Genomic DNA, 19,738 nt, shown 5'->3' with positions numbered 1-19,738 from the left:
CTTATGATGGTAAACAGGAGAGAAGCCAAGAGACCATGCTTGTTCCCTCAGCCTCCACGGTGATTCCTGTTCCATTTGATTGTTTAAAAGTTACTTAGTATTCAATGTGTAGCTCAAATTTCACTTCCTGCATTATATTGCCTGGAATCTACCCAGTTGAAAAAAATCGTAGCCTGTTACATATTCCAATCCTCAATCCCACTTACTTTCTTGTAACACTTAATTACCTTCTAGTTATTTTTGCCTTCACCTTTCTACTACTATGTAAGTCTCCTGAGAGCAGGATTTGTATAAGATTCATCTTGATTTCCTCCCAGCATTTTAAACCTAGTAGTTGCACATAGAAGAAACGAACAGAACCAATTTCCTTCAGCATTTCTGGAGTTGCAAACCTAAAAATACAATGATTCAAAAAGACCTCATCACTAAGCTTTGGGCCATCTATGGCTAGAGCAGAATGTTTTAATTTGTCCCCCAAAATTAACTTTGCCACTGTTGAAATATGCCATGTCATTTTGGTTTGTATTTGTATATTAAAATAAATGAAAAGGTATTCTTGTTACTTGTTTTACAGCTCCTATTACAGAAAAGAAAATTTCTCTCTTTTTAATACCTGATATACAAATATGTTAGTAGATCATTTCCTCTCAAAAGCCACAGTGATTTTCATGGTCCTTTTCAGTAAATCATGCTAAGTATGCATCTCATAGGAAATGTATCTTTGAACAGATTGGGTGCTCGGTTGGCTATTGGCTTTAAAAGGGTCCCAAGATATTCATTTCTGGATAGCTTTACACCTAAAGAAATTAAAATAGAGTGTCTTAGTTTCAAGCTGACCCAAGAGAAGAAGAAAACATGACCCCTAAGGAATTGTCATTTAGGCATTTATGACCAGATCAGTGTAAATTTTACTTTAGCACCTGCTGTTCTCTTTATGTCAGCATCTTGGAAATGACAAGGCCATGCGGCTCTGTGCCCACCTCGGAAATGTGTGCCTTAAATCCACCAGAAAACCCGTATCAATGAAAGAGCCAGGACAGCACCTCCTCCTGAACACTTTTTCTAATTCCTTTATTTTCCTAGAGGTAAAACCTACTGCTTCAGACTAACTCTGTTTTCTGTGACTTCTTATAGCCTGGTTGCCCTCTTGCTTTCCTAAATTTTATATTTGATACCCTTGCTTACAAAGAATTACTTCTTTTCTTTTGTCAGATAAGCTACAAACTTGTCCTTTTAAATAAAGATTTCCAAGTCTTTCTTGCTCCGGTCCACAGGATCTGATTAATTTCACCCATTTTCTAAGTGTTCTCCCTCAAATTAGTTTGGCAAATATGATATTCATGAGAACATTCTTGGGCTGTATGTCATTTGGGCTTGAATCCCAGTTAAATGGTAAATACTAGAAAATATGGGACATCTATATTTTATATTCTCATTGACTAACTGCAGGCATGTTTTAAAATGTCCAAATGATGATTTTAATCCCACGAAGAATGTAACTTGTCCAGTTTACTTAGGAAAAAAATTGGTTATCTTCCAAAAACCTTAACCAACGATGAAGTTCATAGATGCTGGCATTACCCACCTAGAAAAGAGAAAGAGGTAGCCTTTAAAATGAAAAAGAACTTCTCTTTTTCTCTCTTTTTAAAAACATTTTATTATGAGAGGCATTTCAGGAAGAGTGACTTTAAATATCAACTTAGCCCTTCTTGCTGAATTACGTAATACGGAAAGTAAAGAGAACTGACCTGTCAGGGGGGAAAAAGTTAAATTCAGTGAGAATAGAGTTTTTGGAAAGAGTAACTCTAGTTCTAACAGGACTTTATTCCAAGAATTTGAATACTTAAAAGACTAGACACCTGCATCCACAAAGAGTAGTTGCTAATTATCTGGTGAGTTGAACAGTTAGTTATCTGATGAATTTACCCAATTGGGGGGAAAAAAAAAATTCTAGCCTCAAACTCCTACTTTCTCTTCAACTGTAGATTACTTTTACCTGAAATATCTGACTAATTCATTCAGTTTTGCACTTCATTTTGCCTGTGTGGACAGAGGGTGAATGTCGCATTCTGATCCAATTCTCAGAAGTAGGGAGGCATTGGGAGGGCATCGTTTACGTTAGAGTTTTTCAGAATGACATTATAGTTCAGTGAATGAATATAGAATTAGACGAACTTGCACATTCAAACAATTTTTTTTTTTTTTTTTTTTTTTTGTGGTATGCGGGCCTCTCACTGTTGTGGCCTTTCCCGCTGCGGAGCACAGGCTCTGGACGCACGGGCTCAGCGGCCATGGCTCACAGGCCCAGCTGCTCCGGGGCATGTGGGATCTTCCCGGACCGGGGTACGAACCCGTGTCCCCTGCATCGGCAGGCGGACTCTCAACCACTGCGCCACCAGGGAAGCCCTCAAACAATTTTTGATTACTTAGGAAAACAGAGGTAATACCCTGGCATGGGTTACCCTAAACCACAGACATTTGACAGAGAATCAAATTAGGCACCAACTCAACTGTTATGAAAATTTCCATTTAAAAGGAGAGTTGTGTTGAATATATTTGTGCGCCAGCTCTGACACTTCTGTAAATGATTTTAACATCTCAAAGCCGAGATGAAAGTATTATAATTGCTGAGAAATAGAAATATCACCAGCAAACATAAGAGGATCCTTTTATTACTCTTAGTAGTAGAGAAATAGGTCCAAACATTTCAGTGTTGGTGAGACTGATGCAAGACCATAAATCAACATGTGAAAGCAACGACTACAAATTCCTCTCTTCTTGCTTCCTTTGCTCAACCCAGATGTAAATTCAAATTATAGAACAGTAAAATAGTTAAAGGAGTATTAACGAAGTCAAGCGGCAGAAAACTGAGCCAAGAAATAAACCAGATAATTCATTTCTGAATAAACAGAAAATTTTCAAGAAGTTTTTTAGGAAAAATTCATGATACACAGGAAGAAAAGAAACCCCAAACCTTTAAATAGTCATTGTTTTTAACTCCAAGCTAGTGTGTAATTTCCCCCATGAAATTCAATAAAGCACAGTAAGCCTTTCAAAACCTTTAATAATCCTATAAATACAGGGTTAAAATAATTTATAAAGCAGTGGGAATCCTTTTCAAGGATAGCCATTTATATCAACAACCACCACAAAAAAGATATTGCTGTTGCTTTGCACTTCAGTGGCCTTACTTTGTTTGGACTACAATGTACAGAGAACCAAAAAAATCTTTTATGATGTGGATGTTAAAATGGTGTGTTGACTCACCTGGGGCCAAACCACTGTCTGAAATAACCCAACCAACAGTCAAATTTCTGCCTCAGAAAATTAAAAATTATATATTACTATAGACCTTTGGTATGTAAAGAGCTATAGCATCAGCTAGTAAAGAAAAAGGCAAATACCACTCCACAGCAAAGTTAATCTCACCTCAAACCAGCCAAGCTGCATTAGATAAATGCCTACATATTTAGCTGGGGGCTATGAACATCATGTTATTCTCCAGCAAAAACACCCGCAGTATATTCTAACATTCCACCCCATCCACACATTAACCATAAAAAATATCAAAGAGATTATATACAGTCTGTTGTTTGGCAGGACCTAGCAAATTCTCTCTACTTTTAAGTATAAGCAAAGCAAACAATAAACTAGCTAAGGATTATATTTTTAAAAATCTATAACATAAAAGAAAGGAAATACTGATCTAATGAGATGGAGGGAAAGAAATCTACAAAAATTATTTTTAAAATAAAATAAATAAGAAAAATTAAGAGTATATTCATTTCAGAATGCATTACTTTGTATTCTCAATAAAATATCAGAAAATATAAACTTTATCAAACCAGATAAGATGAAAGAGAGTGTTATTAAAAGATAAAGTACACAGGAAACCAGCTGCATTAGGAATGAAGATTGTGCCATCATTTCAGTTTTCCTTCACTTCTATCATTCACATTAAAAAAAAAAATAAAAAGATGAAAACAACAATCTCTATCCTTATAAAATCAGGACAGAGTCACAACCCCAGGCCTCAGGTTATAAAAAACAGCTGCCAAATATATTGAATTTAGGATGAAATTAAAGAAGGTTCTTGGGAGCATGCACAAAATTCTACAGTTTTCTTAGGATACAGTGTTTCTTTAAGGTTCTAGATGCCAAATCAATGAAAGGTCCAAGGCCCAACCAGCTATCTTTTAATTAGAATAGATCTGATGGTGTGGGCAAAACAAGTTTGTCCAAACAATGCTTTTTCACACCATAAATTATATAGTGAAAGCAAGGCAAAAGGGAAAGCCTTCAGATAAGCCATCTACCTGCTTCCTCCTAAGATGGCTTATCTGAGCCTAATATTAGGCTCAGTTTTAAAAAATATTTTAATATATATAAAATTTTTTTATTTATATATTTATTTATATATTTTTATATTTTAAAACATTTTTTAAAAATAGTTTATACATCACTCCTATCTTACAGGACAGATTTCTACTCCTCATCAGAGTAGAAGGTTCATGGTGAATTTTCACTTCGTTTCATGATTTAGCCTATATTTCTCTCATTTTCATTAGCTGCTTCCAAGTTGACTGCTCCTTTTCTTACCATCAAGGTAAAAGATGCCATCAACTTGGAGGTAGCTAATGAAAATGAGAGAAATATAGGCTAAATCATGAAATGAAGTGAATTAAAATTATGAAATTCACCAAAAATCAACATATAAGCCAAAAGTAATTTTAATATAAATAACAACAGGATTATTGGATGGAAAAGGGGTGCTTGGTAGCAGTCAAAAAAATTTGGTGGGGCTCAGGGAGAGCATCTAAGCAGAGTATGCATACAAGATATAGAACATATATTAAAGCTACAGAAATTAAAACAGATACTTATCTAGCCTTACCCCAAGATTTTTTTTTTTGGTCACATTGCGTGGCTTGTGGGATCTTAGTTCCCCAACTAGGGATCGAACCCGGGCCCTCGGCAGTGAGAGCTCGGAGCCCTAACCACTGGACTGCCAGCGAATGCCCCAAGATTATTTTTTTAAATAATATTCTAGTACTGTTACAGTTCCATGTTTTTACTTGTGTAATTTGATTCCATCTGAACTATGTAGCAGATCTATTGAAATATATAGCAGATCTATTGAAGAGACTAGAGAGTTGAGAAATAGAAATACATTATTCAATATTAGTTTATAATTAATATGATATTTTAAATCAGAGCAGTGGAGGAAGAGTAATTACATAATAAATGATATTGAAAGGTCCAGTTTATCATTACAAAAAACATACAATCTATATCTAACTCTTTACGCTAATATAAATTTCAGATGGAATCAAGTAATACAAGTAAAAAATCAAACTGTAGCATACTAGAACATTATGGTTTTTTATTTTTATTTTTATTTTTTTGCGGTACGCGGGCCTCTCACTGTTGTGGCCTCTCTCGTTGCGGAGCACAGGCTCCGGACGCGCAGGCTCAGGAGCCATGCCTCACAGGCCCAGCCACTCCGCGGCATGTGGGATCCTCCCGGACCAGGGCACGAACCCGTGTCCCCTGCATCGGCAGGTGGACTCTCAACCACTGCACCACCAGGGAAGCCCTAGAACATTATTTTTAAAAAACAGTCTTGGGATAAGACTGCTTTAAGCAAGTCACAAAGCTTAGGAAACATACAAAATATTACCACATTTTATTTGATGAAAAAATTAATATAATAAGCTCTTACACATTAATAAGAAAAATGTGAACATAATGGACATGAACCAAAAAAAATGAATTAGAAATTTATGAAAATTGCTCAAACTCTCTTCCTTAAAATTAAGGAAATAAATAAAACTGGATAGTGTTTTCCAAATTCATTTTAGGAAAAGAAAGTATGTTTAATAATATACAATGCTGGCAAATAACAGGGATAAAAGGCTCGTTCAAAGGCCATTGCCAGAAATGAAAATTGTCATAAATTCGTAGGAGGGCAACTATCACCATCTATATAAATTTAAATTACATATTAGCTTTTGACGCATCAATTCACTTCTAGAAATCATTTTATAGTTATCATCTGTGGAAAGTGAAAACCCCATGTACAAGGATGTTCATTGCAGCACTGTTTATAACAGCAAAAGACTAGACACAATCCAAATGTTCATTCTTAAGGAATGACTAAATAATTATAAATGATTAAAAATAGTAGTATATAGTATTCAAAAAGAATGTGGCAGATTTATATATGTGAAGGTTACATTATGCTAATATACCATACCCTTAGTACTATATGAAAGTTTTACCACATGCAAGTATTATTTTTAGTTTTTTAAAATATTAATTAAAATGTGCAAATGAAAAAAAAAATGTGCAAATGAAAATAGCTGGGTTACATATAAACATATCCAGGGGGAAAAAAAAGAATCCAATGGTAAGATTAGCATTCACATATGAGACAGGAAAGGGAGAGGAATAGGTCAAAGAGAGGAATATGATAAAGGACAGTAGCAGAGATACACTCAATTACATGTTGTCCCTTAAGGCAGTGGCAGGGAGGCAACAGACACAAACATAATACAATGTTAGAAATTATAATTTATTATTTCATCAAATCTCAGATTCCATTTGAGTCTAAATCATACTGTTATTTTCAAGTGTACTGCAAAAGAAAAAATGCTGCCAATTATACTATGATATAATCCTTTCTAATCATTGATTGTAATGTGTATCCCAATTTCTGAGACACTGAAACTATTTTAAAAAGTACATCTTATAATTGATGAAATATTGTATATGAAAAAATAGCCAGTACCTGGAAATATCTTGGCAGCACTTTTGAATTTCAAGGGTAAATACAAAATTCTCTCAGTGAACAGGAAAGAAAAAAATTATAAAGAAATAAAAATTAGACCAACCTTAGCTTTCCTCTTAATATTGTGTGCCAAGAAGATACTGGATTAATCTTGAGAGTTTTGAGTAGGAAAGGATGAGATCCAAGAATTCCATGGTCTGCCAACATATTTCTTCTTGTACAAAAGCAATGAAAAAATATTCTCAAATAGAAGGCTATTACTATGTTCCAGAAAAACTTACTCAATAAACATGCTCCTGACGATCACACAGTGAATCGAAGAAACAGAAGTCAGAGTATAAAGGACTATAGTGATTATTAATTTCACTAAATCAGAACTAGATTTACAAATTCATCAAACAAAAATTAAATGTAAAATAAGTAATTTTGAAAGATTTCATATATAATGCCAGGAATAGTTACATAGTAATTAATAATAATTTCAAAATAATCTGAACCTCTTACATCAGATTATATCAGCAACATAGTATTGGGGAAGCAGGAAAAAACAAGCTACATTCACTACCTTAAGTAAGAAAAATTGTCCAATATCACTTGTTTCACAGTCTTAAAAATTAATTTTCATACTTAAAATTATAAAGTAGGAAACAAGTTGACCCACAATGTCATAAAATATATGTTAACATTTTAAAATAAATAATTAAAATAATAAATGCATAAAGATTTATATTTTCAGACAATACAGACAAGTAGAAGATGGAAAGTAAACCTTATTACCTGCTTGACACACGAACACACACACACACACCCCTTAAAAAACATTGGGCTTCCCTGGTGGCACAGTGGTTAAGAATTCGCCTGCCAATGCAGGGAACACAGATTCGAGCCCTGGTCTGGGAAGATCCCACATGCCAGGGAGCAACTAAGCCCGTGTGCCACAACTACTTAGCCTGTGCTCTAGAGCCCATGAGCCACAACTTCTGAGCCTGCGTGCTGCAACTAATGAAGCCCACACATCTAGAGCCCATGCTCCACAACAAGAGAAGCCACCATAATGAGAAGCCTGAGCACCACAACAAAGAGTAGCCCCTGCTTGCTGCAACTAGAGAAAGCCCACGTGCAGCAACGAAGACCCAATGGCAGCCAAAATAAATAAATAAATAAAATAGAATAAAATAAATAAAAAATGTTTATACTAAAGGGATATAGAAGGCTAATATATAACATAATATATATTATCTATATGGGTACATCAGATTTTACTGCTCAAAAGTTGTTTCTGCTTACTCAGCACCTTTTGTGCCCCCTTCTGGTAACACATTTGCTTTTCCCAGTGGACAACCAATTCCATGTGGTCTCGGGGGAATGGGAAAGCTAGCCTTGCCTCCTTCCATGTCACAGGAATGAACATAAGACATGAAACTTTCCTCCATGAAACTTAAGACTGCTGAAACAGAAGACTCTCTCCTCACCTGAAATTGTGAGCAATTAAGACCTGAAGAAGCCTGGAGATGTTGGTCATCTTTTCTGCCATTTGTCAAGACCTTTTCTCTATTATTTAGATTTAGCTAACTGCTAACAAACAGGCCCAAAAACCAATAACAGCCCAAACACAATAGAAGTTTATTGGTTGCTCACATAAAAGTTGAAGATGGGGGCTACCCTGGTGGCGCAGTGGTTGAGAGTCCGCCTGCCAATGCAGGGGACACAGGTTTGTGCCCCGGTCTGGGAAGATCCCACATGCCGCGTGCGGAGCGGCTAGGCCCATGAGTCATGGCCGCTGAGCCTGCGCGTCCAGAGCCTGTGCTCCGCAGCGGGAGAGGCCACAACAGTGAGAGGCCCGCGTACCGCAAAAAAAAAAAAAAAAAAAAAAAAGTTGAAGACGGTTCCAGTGTGGAGAGGGATGGTGGGGAGAAGTCTGATACAAACAGCAATTCAGGGACCCAGGTTGTCAAAGGTCTTGCTGCCTTCAGCAACAGGCTTTCAGGGATACCTGGGCATGGAGGATGACGTACAGAAGGTTTGGGGGATGCAGGCCTAGAAGTGGCTTCCATCATTTCTGTTCACATTCTATTGAGTAGAACTCAGTCATATGGCCACACCAAGCTGCAAGGAAGGCTGAGAAACACAGTCCAGCTATATGACCAGGTTTTGGTGAGCACCCAACAGCCTCTGCCACGGTCTTCCTTTCAGCAGATACCGCTTCCTGCTAAAGTCCAGGATTCCTCCATGTCGCACAGACCTTTCTTAAGGTCAGGTAACCCTTAACTCCAGCCCAACATTTAAAGGTAAAGCAAGAATAAGATGACCGTAATGTAAGAATGTAGCTGGAATTGTCTGCATACATGGTTGATGAACCTTGGCTTTGTTTTAAATTCTCCAAATTTGTTAAATGTCCTATGTCTCCTTAGTTAGGATGTATTCTCTCACACCACTCCTAAGAGGTTATCCTTGAGTTTTAAATCATCTCCTCAGTTCAATTCAAAGTCCTGAAGCCAAGAACTCAGTATTTCAAGAATTTTTAAATGAGCAATATTAAATAGTTATATATTTTGGCCCATATACTAGGGACTTACGGTAGGAACTTCCTGGGGCTTCTTAATACAGCTCTCCCTACATTTTCCCTTTTTTTCAGAGATCTTTGTATCATTGATTTTAACTCTTGCCTACCAGTAATGCTGAGCCTCCTTTTGGAGGAGGAGAATGAACTCTGAGATTATGAATTTTTCACATCAGTGTTGCATTTTCTCCTGGTCAAAATAAATCAATATGGGGAAATCCTAAATTTTTCCTTCTTCTGCTATGATCTTTTGCTCCTAAGTAATAGTTTTGCAGGGGAGAAAAAATAATTTTCCCTCTACCCTTCTGAGTTATTGGCTGAGACCCCCTATAATAAAAGAGAGATTAACAAGAGAACAAACAGAAGTTTATTAACATATATACCTCATATTACATGGGAGATACCAGGAAAACTGAGTAAAACTCCCTGAAATAGCCTGAGCCACCATCTTAAATACTATCTTCAGCTAAAGACAAAAAAAGATGTTGGAGTGGGGGACAGGCAATTCACAAAAGGTGTGAAGAGGAAAGGTCTGAGATGCAATGTCATGTAGTTAATTAAAACTATGCTTTCAAAGACTATTTAATAATGTGAAAAAAAGACATAATGCTATTGTGATAGCATGATCCCAGTCATTAAGCCATATGAACGCCTGGAAGAAAATAAAACTAATATTAAACATGGTTGCCTTTTAGTTTTAGAATTATTGATGGTTTTCATTTTTACTTTACTTACATTTCTCAAATTTTCTATACGTTATAACATACCTTAAAAATAAAAATAAATGAATACTGGGCTTCCCTCGTGGTGCAGTGGTTAAGAATCTGCCTGCCAATGCAGGGGACACGGGTTCAAGCCCTGGTCCAGGAAGATCCCACGTGCTGCGGAGCAACTAAGCCCATGTGCCACAACTACTGAGCCTACGTGTCACAACTACGGAAGCCTGCACATCTAGAGCCTGTGCTTCACAATAAAAGAAGCCACCACAATGAGAAGCCTGCACACTGCAACGAAGAGCAGCCCCTGCTCGCCGCAACTAGAGAAAGCCCACGCGCAGAAACAAAGACCCAACGCAGACAAAAATAAATAAATAAAATTTAAAAATAATAATAATAAAATAAATGAATACCAACCATTGCTCAGTTCCCTCAGGTCTAAAAAAGTTATCATTACTTAATTAATTCATTCTGCATAATTCTCAGAAAAGAAATGAAATAAAATTAATCAGTTCATCTGTGGATAGACTGTGTTATTTCTAGTGCCCAGAGGATTTTCCTGAGCTCTGTTTACACTTGTGTTATGGGGAAGCGAAGAGGGAAAGAAAACGCAGCATGAGAACAGTGTGAGGCATGTTCAAATCCATTGCTCACAGCAGGGAAAAACAATTGCTTCCTCTCCTGTTTCCAGTGACCTAGTGTGTGTGCAGGTCACAGTGTCAGAAAAAGTATCCAAAATTGCCTTCAACGTGGCTTCCCTGTTATTTTTATGTTAGTAAATGCCTAGTCCAAAGGACCTTCTGATAAAACTCAAGGCCTTGTACTGCCCTGGTTGTCTTGGGCTAAGAAGACTTCAAATAGACATCTGCTTATTTTATGAGAAATGCAGGTTCATAAGAGTCTATGGACACCTATAACTACCCTAAGCCCTCAGAATGATTGCGTCATTAATTTCTAAGTGCATTACTAAACTCTTTAAAATAATTCTCTGATTTTCAAACCCTGTAGACTGGGAGAACTCTCTTTTAAATACCTACGGCTTCTTTGCAAGGAAAATAATTTGCATATTCTTCTTCCCAGATTGATTGTTTACTGCTTCTATCAACTCCAATCATCAAAGATTTCAGTGTAGGTGCTGAGAACAAAGATGGAAATAGGTGAATTTAAATGCTTGTTTATAAAGATGTTTGAAGGGCTTAATTTTTATCTGGCCATTCAAATAGGATTAAAGGGATTAACTTGAATAATAAAGGCACATTATAAATACGTATGTTGTCTCTAATAGGTTCAGATATGAATATAAGCTATGTCAAATTATTACAGAATAGCCTATGATTACATTATTTTTAAATAATGAAAAGAAAACCCATGAGTTATTAGTAAAAGAGATGACTTTGGAATAAGGAAAACTCATTCAGCAAATATAATACATTGCAAGACACATTTCCTATTTATATGTACAGTTAATAATATCTATTATGCAGTCGTAGTCCTAGAAGCCTGTGTTTGTTGAGAGAAAAACTTTAAAACAGAAGCTTAAGTACATAGTACTCAAGTTTCTCTGGCAACCTCAAAAGGGAGAAACTCATTTGTGCTTTAATGAACATTTTGAAAGGGAAAAGTAAGTTCTCAAGTTCAGAACTCTACAAGTTAGAGAAAGGAGAATACAGAAGGAAGAAAATGTTAGATCACATTTGTTTTTTCAGTATATGAAAAAAGAAGCAGCTGTAAAGGGAGAAAACTGATGATAGAGAGATAGATAGACATAGATATAGATAGATACAGAGATACATAGATATAGACTACAAAAGCCTTGGGTTTTTATTCCAGAGTTTTGCCTCTGAGAATTACTCAGGCACATTACAAATGGAAATATTTACTCTCAAGGGAAAGAATCCCCTTCACCTCTCTTTAGCCAGATTACTCCCTAAACACTAGAACTATCACATTTTGAAGAAAATCACTGAAGAAACTTAGTGACCCATTCTAAGGAGCCAGTGGGTAATAACAGCTTTCGCAAAATGGTTTTGATCTGACTCACGATTCTAACCAAAAATTCCACAAATTAGTATTAAAAATGATTATCAATTTGTGGGCTATAGGAGATATAAACCTGGTATTGTCCAATTTAATTTGGAGTTCTTAGAAGTGGACAGATAGGTTTAATCCTCTGGGACAATGCATTTTATAAGGTAAAGAGATGTCAGACACCAAATTCCCTCATTTAAGAAAATAAATGCAAAGATGCTGACAGCTCATAAATGGCAGCCAAGCTCTAACCTCCAGTCTCTGGATCCATTAGTGTTCCACTAACTAGTGTCTTTATCTAACAAAGAAATCAACAAATTTTTGAAGAAGGAGTATTTATCTTAAGGACAATTTGCTAGAACTTACCAGAACTGTGATCAAGGCCAGCTTTAGGCAAATCTGAGAACAAAATCAAAATTGGTCTTTGCTTTTTCCCCCTGTGGGGCCCCCTGCCTGTATGTATTATCCCTTGTCCCAGTGAGAACCCCTTATGTCAACCCACAGCACTCTCATGCCACACCTACACCCACCAGTACCTGTTTTCTCCCTCCTTACCTCTTCATTTTTAATAAATTAACTTGCACAATGCTGTTAGTAATCAATTACATTTTACCTTAGTGAAGAGTATTCTCTTTTTAAACTTGGACTCTTGAAAGCACAGTATCAAATAAATGACTCCTTCCTTTCATCTCCTTTTTCTTCATTCTTTCTTTTTTGTTTTCAACCAGGGATGAAACCAAAAGCGTCTACTCACTTCTGTCACATACCAAACAAGAAAACTAGGTGACTCTTGTTTGCTTCTTATGTTTAACGTAGAATAGTTTTCAGCTACTGACAGTGTCTTTGGTTACTTTGATGAAACTACATTTATGAGAATGGTCTACAGACCAACTGCCAATACCTGCCCCCAAATCTCCGGGATGCTAAAATCATCAGCAACTTTCTGACTATGCCTCAATATCACAATACCTAAAATAAAATGGGAACCATAGGTTCACTTTCTTCCTTTCCCAGCATTTTGCCTAATTCTTCTACCTCCTTAGCACATGCTGATTTATATATTTCTCTTAAAGTGATGACACCTCCTGCCCCTTTCTCCCAGGAAATGGCTCTTGAAGTCACTGATTAAAATGGAATACAAGGTAAGATGGAACATGACTGTTACAGTCATTGTGGTTCTGAATTCCTGGTATGATTTTCATACATGATGCTACACTTGAAGACACCAGGTATACCTCCATTATTGCAGCAGACATCAAAAGGAAAACCAGATCATCGTTTAACACTATGGCATTCGACTTTCAATTTCACATTTTGGGCTCTCATGGTTGCCTTATTTAAAGCCCTTCTCTTTGCCAACACTTCTTTTGAACTCTGAGAGATACATCCATCACGATGTGAGACTGGATCTGCAGCTCGAGGTACTAGAATAATAATCAGAGGTGTATGTATAAACTGAAAGCCTCTGCGTTTCTCCAAAACATCCCCTGTTGTAGGAATGCTAAAATAATGCTAATGCAAGAAAAGATATTCCAGTGTCATTTCAGATTTCAGGCATTGCACATTTGTACCCATGATTATGTCAAAATATACACATAAGCATCATTTGAGAGAGAATTTATTATAAAAGAAAATATAAAAAAGCCAAAGCTAGCCTGACCTTGTTTTATTTATTTTTTTAAAATCAGTGCTTGAACCAGAGTTGAATAAATTTGTCCAGCTTAACAAGAAATTGTGCTAGTCTGAGCATAAAAAATAAAACTGGTAAGCCTACTCATGTGGAGTCAAAAGAAGAGAACATAAAAGAAACATAAAACATCTCCCTTCTGGCATAAAAAAATGCATTGATTTTTTTAAAAAAGCAAATCTACTTTTAAATAATATTATGTTTTATGTAAAAAATAAAACATTGAAAGCTTCAGAAGCAAAGAGATTCACATTTAATGCTGGGGATACCTACCTAATGCTGGAGAAAAAAGGGAAAAGTATAAGAACTGATATTCGTAGAGGTTTTTTAGGTCTGGGGGTCAGATACATCCAGACATGAATGTAAGAGACAAGAATTGATGAATGTTTATCCTTTCAGGTTTTTTATAGCCTTGTGAATTTTGCTCACTTCTCTTACGCCTAGACTTGTGTGCCGAGGAAAAAAATCAACTTTTTTCAGTGATTCACCAAATCATTTATTTTAAACCAAGTAGAAGCAATTGATTTCAATTTTGCTTTGTGTACCCAAAGATCAATAGGACTAAGGTAGCATTTCTACTTAGCTTTTTCTCTGCTTTTGAAATGCAGTATTCAATGAATTCAGTATTCCCAGTCTCCTCTACCAGAACTGAACAACATAGGTATAAATTGATTCTCCTTTGCTATTTTTTGTTTCTTTTTATGTCTGTTTGTCTACTACAGCTAGTAGATGCTCTTTGGCCCATACTTCTAGAGGTATGGCATAAAGCTATATGGGTATAACAGCTCAAAAATGGCTAAGAAATTAGTTACAAAAACTTGCTAATTTCAGGAAAGGACTTCTAGTTAGTTAATTCATAGCCTTTCCTTAGAATGTACTTGGTGAGACATTATGGTAAAGATGAGATACTCATAACCTCCAAGACTTCATTTATTTCTAAACGGTCCTCTAAGGCATACATCTGAGATGTAAAGGCTCAAAATCTGTAAGTGGGAAGTTCATTAAGCAAAAGTGAGGTGAAACTGGAGGGGAAATCCTCAGTCTAATTTTCTCCATCTCTGGCCCTCTTTAAGCTCAGCTGGACGTATTCTTCCTTTTCAGAAGAAAGAAAAAATAGCCAACAGGTAAAAAGATCAGACTGTAGTTTCCAATATTCAGCCTAGTGGGAATTTTTTGCTTTAAGTTATAAATTCCAGAAAATAGGAGTTTTTAAGGGAAACGGTGACAGAAACTTAATTATGCCATTGCAAAGGGCAATGCTGCAATAAAAAGGAACTGCCCCTAAGATGAAATGCTTAATCTCTGAGTGAAATCTGGCCTAATCACTCAAAAGGAAGTGGTGCAATAACTCAGGTCCTCACTGACAACAGAATGTTGTGTGTATTTTATGAAATTCACTGTCATCTTCCATTCCTTCCTTTCTGACGAAGCCTCACTTCACTCTGGACCAAGTGGAAAAGAAAGGTCATAAAGAACCAAGCAATGTCAAGTTACTTTTTGGCAAAATCTGTTTTCCAACATATGTATCAAAGAAACAGTGAAGCTGGAAAGGACGAAGAGGGGTTATCTGGTCCAGTCTTTCTGTGTCTGCAGATAAATCCTAAATCACCTAAGACAGAGTGGGAAGGTAACCCACTGCTCACTTCTCCAGCTGAAGGAGGGAGAATTCATATCCTTCCTTAAAACCTCTGTGCTAGCTTTAAAGTTAAGAAGTTTGTTATGTAAAACTCAATTCTTATTTGCAACAAATTTGACCTCCTTAGCCTCACACCACTGTCTGTAAACATGAAGTGTCCTCTATAAACATACTTCGAACACTTGGAGGAATCTATAAAGCCAATCCTTAGCTTTTTCTATCTGTCGAACAATTCAAAGTCTCCTAGTATTTTTTGGCACAGTGAAGGGTCAATTTCCCAATCTTTTTGTTTTAGTTTGTTTTTATTTTTCCCTGAAATCTTCTTGGTATTTCCACATTTCTCTTACTATGCATATTCATCATTATAACCCAAACAGCTTACACAGTGCCTAGTCCATAGCAGGCATCTAGTAATAGTTTTTGAGTAAATAAATATCAGGGGCTACGTGATAGATGCTCCAGTATGCGTTAAACAACAAATCAATTAAGAACAACAAGAAAAAGGATTTTGGGGGTTTGTTTGCATTCCAAATAGCCACCTCTCCAGCTTCAGTTTCCTTAATTTAATCTGTCTAAAATACAATTAATTCACTGTCTTTCTTGGTTTAAATGTTACACTGATACATGCAAACTATGCACCTGTCTGGCAGCAGGGTTATGACACGAAGTCACATCTTATATCCAACAAAGCAATATTTTCAGAAAGCATGTAAATTAGCAATGGTCATTGTTTTACTCATAGGAGAGCAAAGCTGAACAGACGTAAAGCAATGCATTCATAGATGCATATGGTATGCATCCCATTCTTACTTAAATCTGGGTCCTGCACTCTGAATATTTGCAGCAGTTTGCTAGGACTCCAAAGTCATGGCTGGGATAGTTCTGGCTATTCAGCTCCACACACCTATTGATACCAAAGAGTCACTTAAGAAACTCCTGCAAGACAAGACATAACCCACCATGTTTCAGATTCATACTGGAAAAGAAATAGAGGAAACAGGAAACAGAGAGGAAGTCGGGGACACTGTACTGAACTAAGACTTGCTCCTCATGGCTGTTTTCCCATTTCCTTCCCATAGATAAAAAGAGTCTCCTGGATTTCTATTGTCTTGTAAAGGAAAAGCACTTTCTGAGCCCACAGTGTGCTTTCTAACCAAGCACCAGAACTGACCAAGCTTCTCAGGATTTCTCCAGAAGAAAACCTGCCAGTGCTCTCAACAGAGGTAGTTATCCCTCTGGCTAGCGTTTGGGGAAACAAGAATATATTAGGATCATCTATGGTCTGTCACCTATGGGTGAAACTTACAAATGAAAACAAAATTCTTTTTCTGTTTGAATCTGAGACATTGAATAATTCAGGAAGGAAAAACACCGAGAAGGTAAACCTCAGTCAGTTGACTACATGATTACGCACATCAACATGGCATTTTGCCTAATTTTACAGTTAGGAACGTTAGTTTTTATGCTCATGTGACTCGTATAGGATTTTACTTAGATATATTTTTATTTGTTATATTTTGAATTTCCTTTCGCATCCTTCTCTGGAAACAGTGAAAGGGTAGTTTATTTTCAAATCCTAGCCAAGCACTGGCACCAGGAAGGAAAGAATAAAGGAAGGGAGGAAGGGAGGGAAGGAGGGAGGGAGAGAAGGAGGGAGGGAGGGAGGAAGAAAAGATCTTTTTAAATGTTTAAATTTTTTAAATTTTTAGAGAAACTATAAGTAAGTAGTCTTCTGCTTGATTCTTTTATATAGTAAAGTGTTTATGCCTGGAACAAATTAAAGGATGTTTAAAATGTTCAAATGCAGATAAGATTTCTGGAGGAAAAACTAGAGTTTCCATAATTATTATAAGCTAGATCCAGGATAAAATATGCCCAGCTACTACTAAGGTGATCAAATTTCCAAACTAGATACAGAGGTAGAGCTACAGAAACGCATATACGTACATACACATCAATCTGTGTTTATGTATGAAACATTTACAGCAGATGTATATTTTGATTTACACCTTTGTTGGCAAAGCTTACACCCAAAATACTGGATTCATCTCTGGTCATGAAAATTCCAAAATTTGTGCACTTTTTATGCACTTTGTACATAAACTTAAGATTGCATGAGATAGACTTATAGAGATATAATACTGTATTCTGAGATAGAATCTTTCCATTTTGATCTAAAGTCTATCAGCATTATGGCCACAGATAAGAACAGAGGCTTTACAACAGAGAATCTCAATGATTATTATATTTTACATTTTTGTCATGAAAGTTAATGATCATTTGGGGAAAATAGTTACATTTGCAAATAATACGATACTAAAGCAGTTATGTAGTTTAACAGAAAGCATACATACTACTAAAAAGGCTTACTTTAAATAAAAGTGAAGAGTTGACTGCACTACCAGACTTGATTATAGCAACACAAGAATCCTTAGGATCAAACATGAAATGTGAGTTGGCTGTTGATAAGATCATGTTCAGAAGCTTGACATTTTGTAGATCAGCCACCTGCCATTCATGCTTCCCCACACCCTGTTCAAACTTGCTCGAAAGAATCTCATATACTTTAATCCTCACAACCTTGAAAAATGATCAGTGTGCCACAGGCATTAAACCTGTAAACTTTTTTTAACCTCTCCATTAAATACCAGGAATCTTAGTCTGCTTCTGGCAAGTGACCTGGGTAAAGGTTTTGATGCCCATGTGAGGCACACACGTTTTTGGGTTCCATTGCTAGTGCTTACTCGCTGTTGATAAATGCCAAATGCATCTGGGGAAAGAGTTTTGAAAACAATTTGACAGTATGAAAAGTTCCAACAATAAAACAGAACTCTTTACATTGCAAAGCCAAACAAATAAGTTGGGCAAGTGTAATTGAATAAACCCTGAGCTTCAATGCAGATGGCTGTTTTTACTGTGTATGCCTGGATCTGCTGAAAGTTCTTTAGTTCCAGTGTGTGTGTGTGTGTGTGTGTGTGTGTGTAAAAGTTCTTTAGTTCCTGTGTGTGTGTGTGTGTGTGTAAAAGTTCTTTAGTTCCAGTGTGTGTGTGTGTGTGTGTGTGTGTGTGTGTGTGTGTGTGTACAGGGCATTTTTTAATATGAGATTTGGTGTATTGCATGTGGCAGGCTGTTGAAAAATGAATAAAGACAGGAGGAAAAAGGCAATGTACATCCCACTGGTAACGAAGGCAAGCCAGGTTGCTGACTGCCCACGTGCCAGTTCTCTAGGATTGCCCACGGGCTCCCAAGATCATTTCCTTGCCCCCAGATTTTCATGTTGAATTATCACTCACGATCTCTAAATGAACATGCCTCTTATTTTATTTAAGACACGTTGGGCACTTGTATTTGACTTCCTGCTAAGCAATACAATATTTAGTGTATGTACACAAATGGGAAGAAATGAACAATGGACATATAAGCATAATTTCAAAATTTTTTTTCTATTTTTGCCAAGAGATATCTTTGCCCTAAGCTTTCAAGAGTCAGACATCAAGTGTAAAGCATTTGTTCTGCGCTGATTTTGCCTGAGAAACTCTGACCACAGAGGTCTACAAGGATCCATCAGGAGCTTTAGGCTATAGCCTCATGGCTTTGGCCTGAGGCAAGGCTGGGGGCGAAGAACTTTTCATGTGGGGGGTAAAGAATAAAGTAAGAATGCATCATGTCTGGATTCTTACAGTTGCTCTAACTGGTACCCAGAAGCCTCTCCCTCTAAGATATGGCTTGTCTGTGCCTGTGCTGCTGTTCAAATAGACACAACAAGCAGCATCATAACTTACTTGTAACCTACTCAGGAGAAATTTGGATTTGTCTACAATGGCCAAAAGGAATACAGGTTGAGAAGAACAAAAACGTTTTCTCTTAATACAACAGCCAAAAGGAATATAGCTTGAGATGAACAAAAATACTTACTTTCTCCTTAATATGTGGATGCATTCTTAGTTCAAATGATCACCTCTATTTTTATGGGGTCACTAAATTTTTTTTATTTTAAATGTTTGGCCATGAGACAATGCTTTATAAAAATATAGTAATCATTTTTTAAAATAGAAGATATGCACATTTAGATAATAAAGTCTTGTCTGCTTTTATATCTTTAGCTCCATCAGGAACTGTAAAAAGAATCTGCTAGGCTGCTTATTTGTTAAGTGCTTCTTAACTCATCTCTGACCCAAAGGATGCTCTTGCCAGAATTCAGGCCTATTAATAATTAATAGAGTTTTCAACTTTTGATCTCCAGCCACAACATTTTTTTAGGCTCCAATTATGACTCTAAACACCTGCAAAACAGAGGGATAGGGAATCTGACAAAGTTCCA

This window comes from Globicephala melas, chromosome 2 (genome assembly GCF_963455315.2).
Source record: "Globicephala melas chromosome 2, mGloMel1.2, whole genome shotgun sequence".
In the NCBI taxonomy this organism is placed as follows: Eukaryota; Metazoa; Chordata; class Mammalia; order Artiodactyla; family Delphinidae; genus Globicephala; species Globicephala melas.
This window is presented reverse-complemented; position numbering follows the sequence as displayed.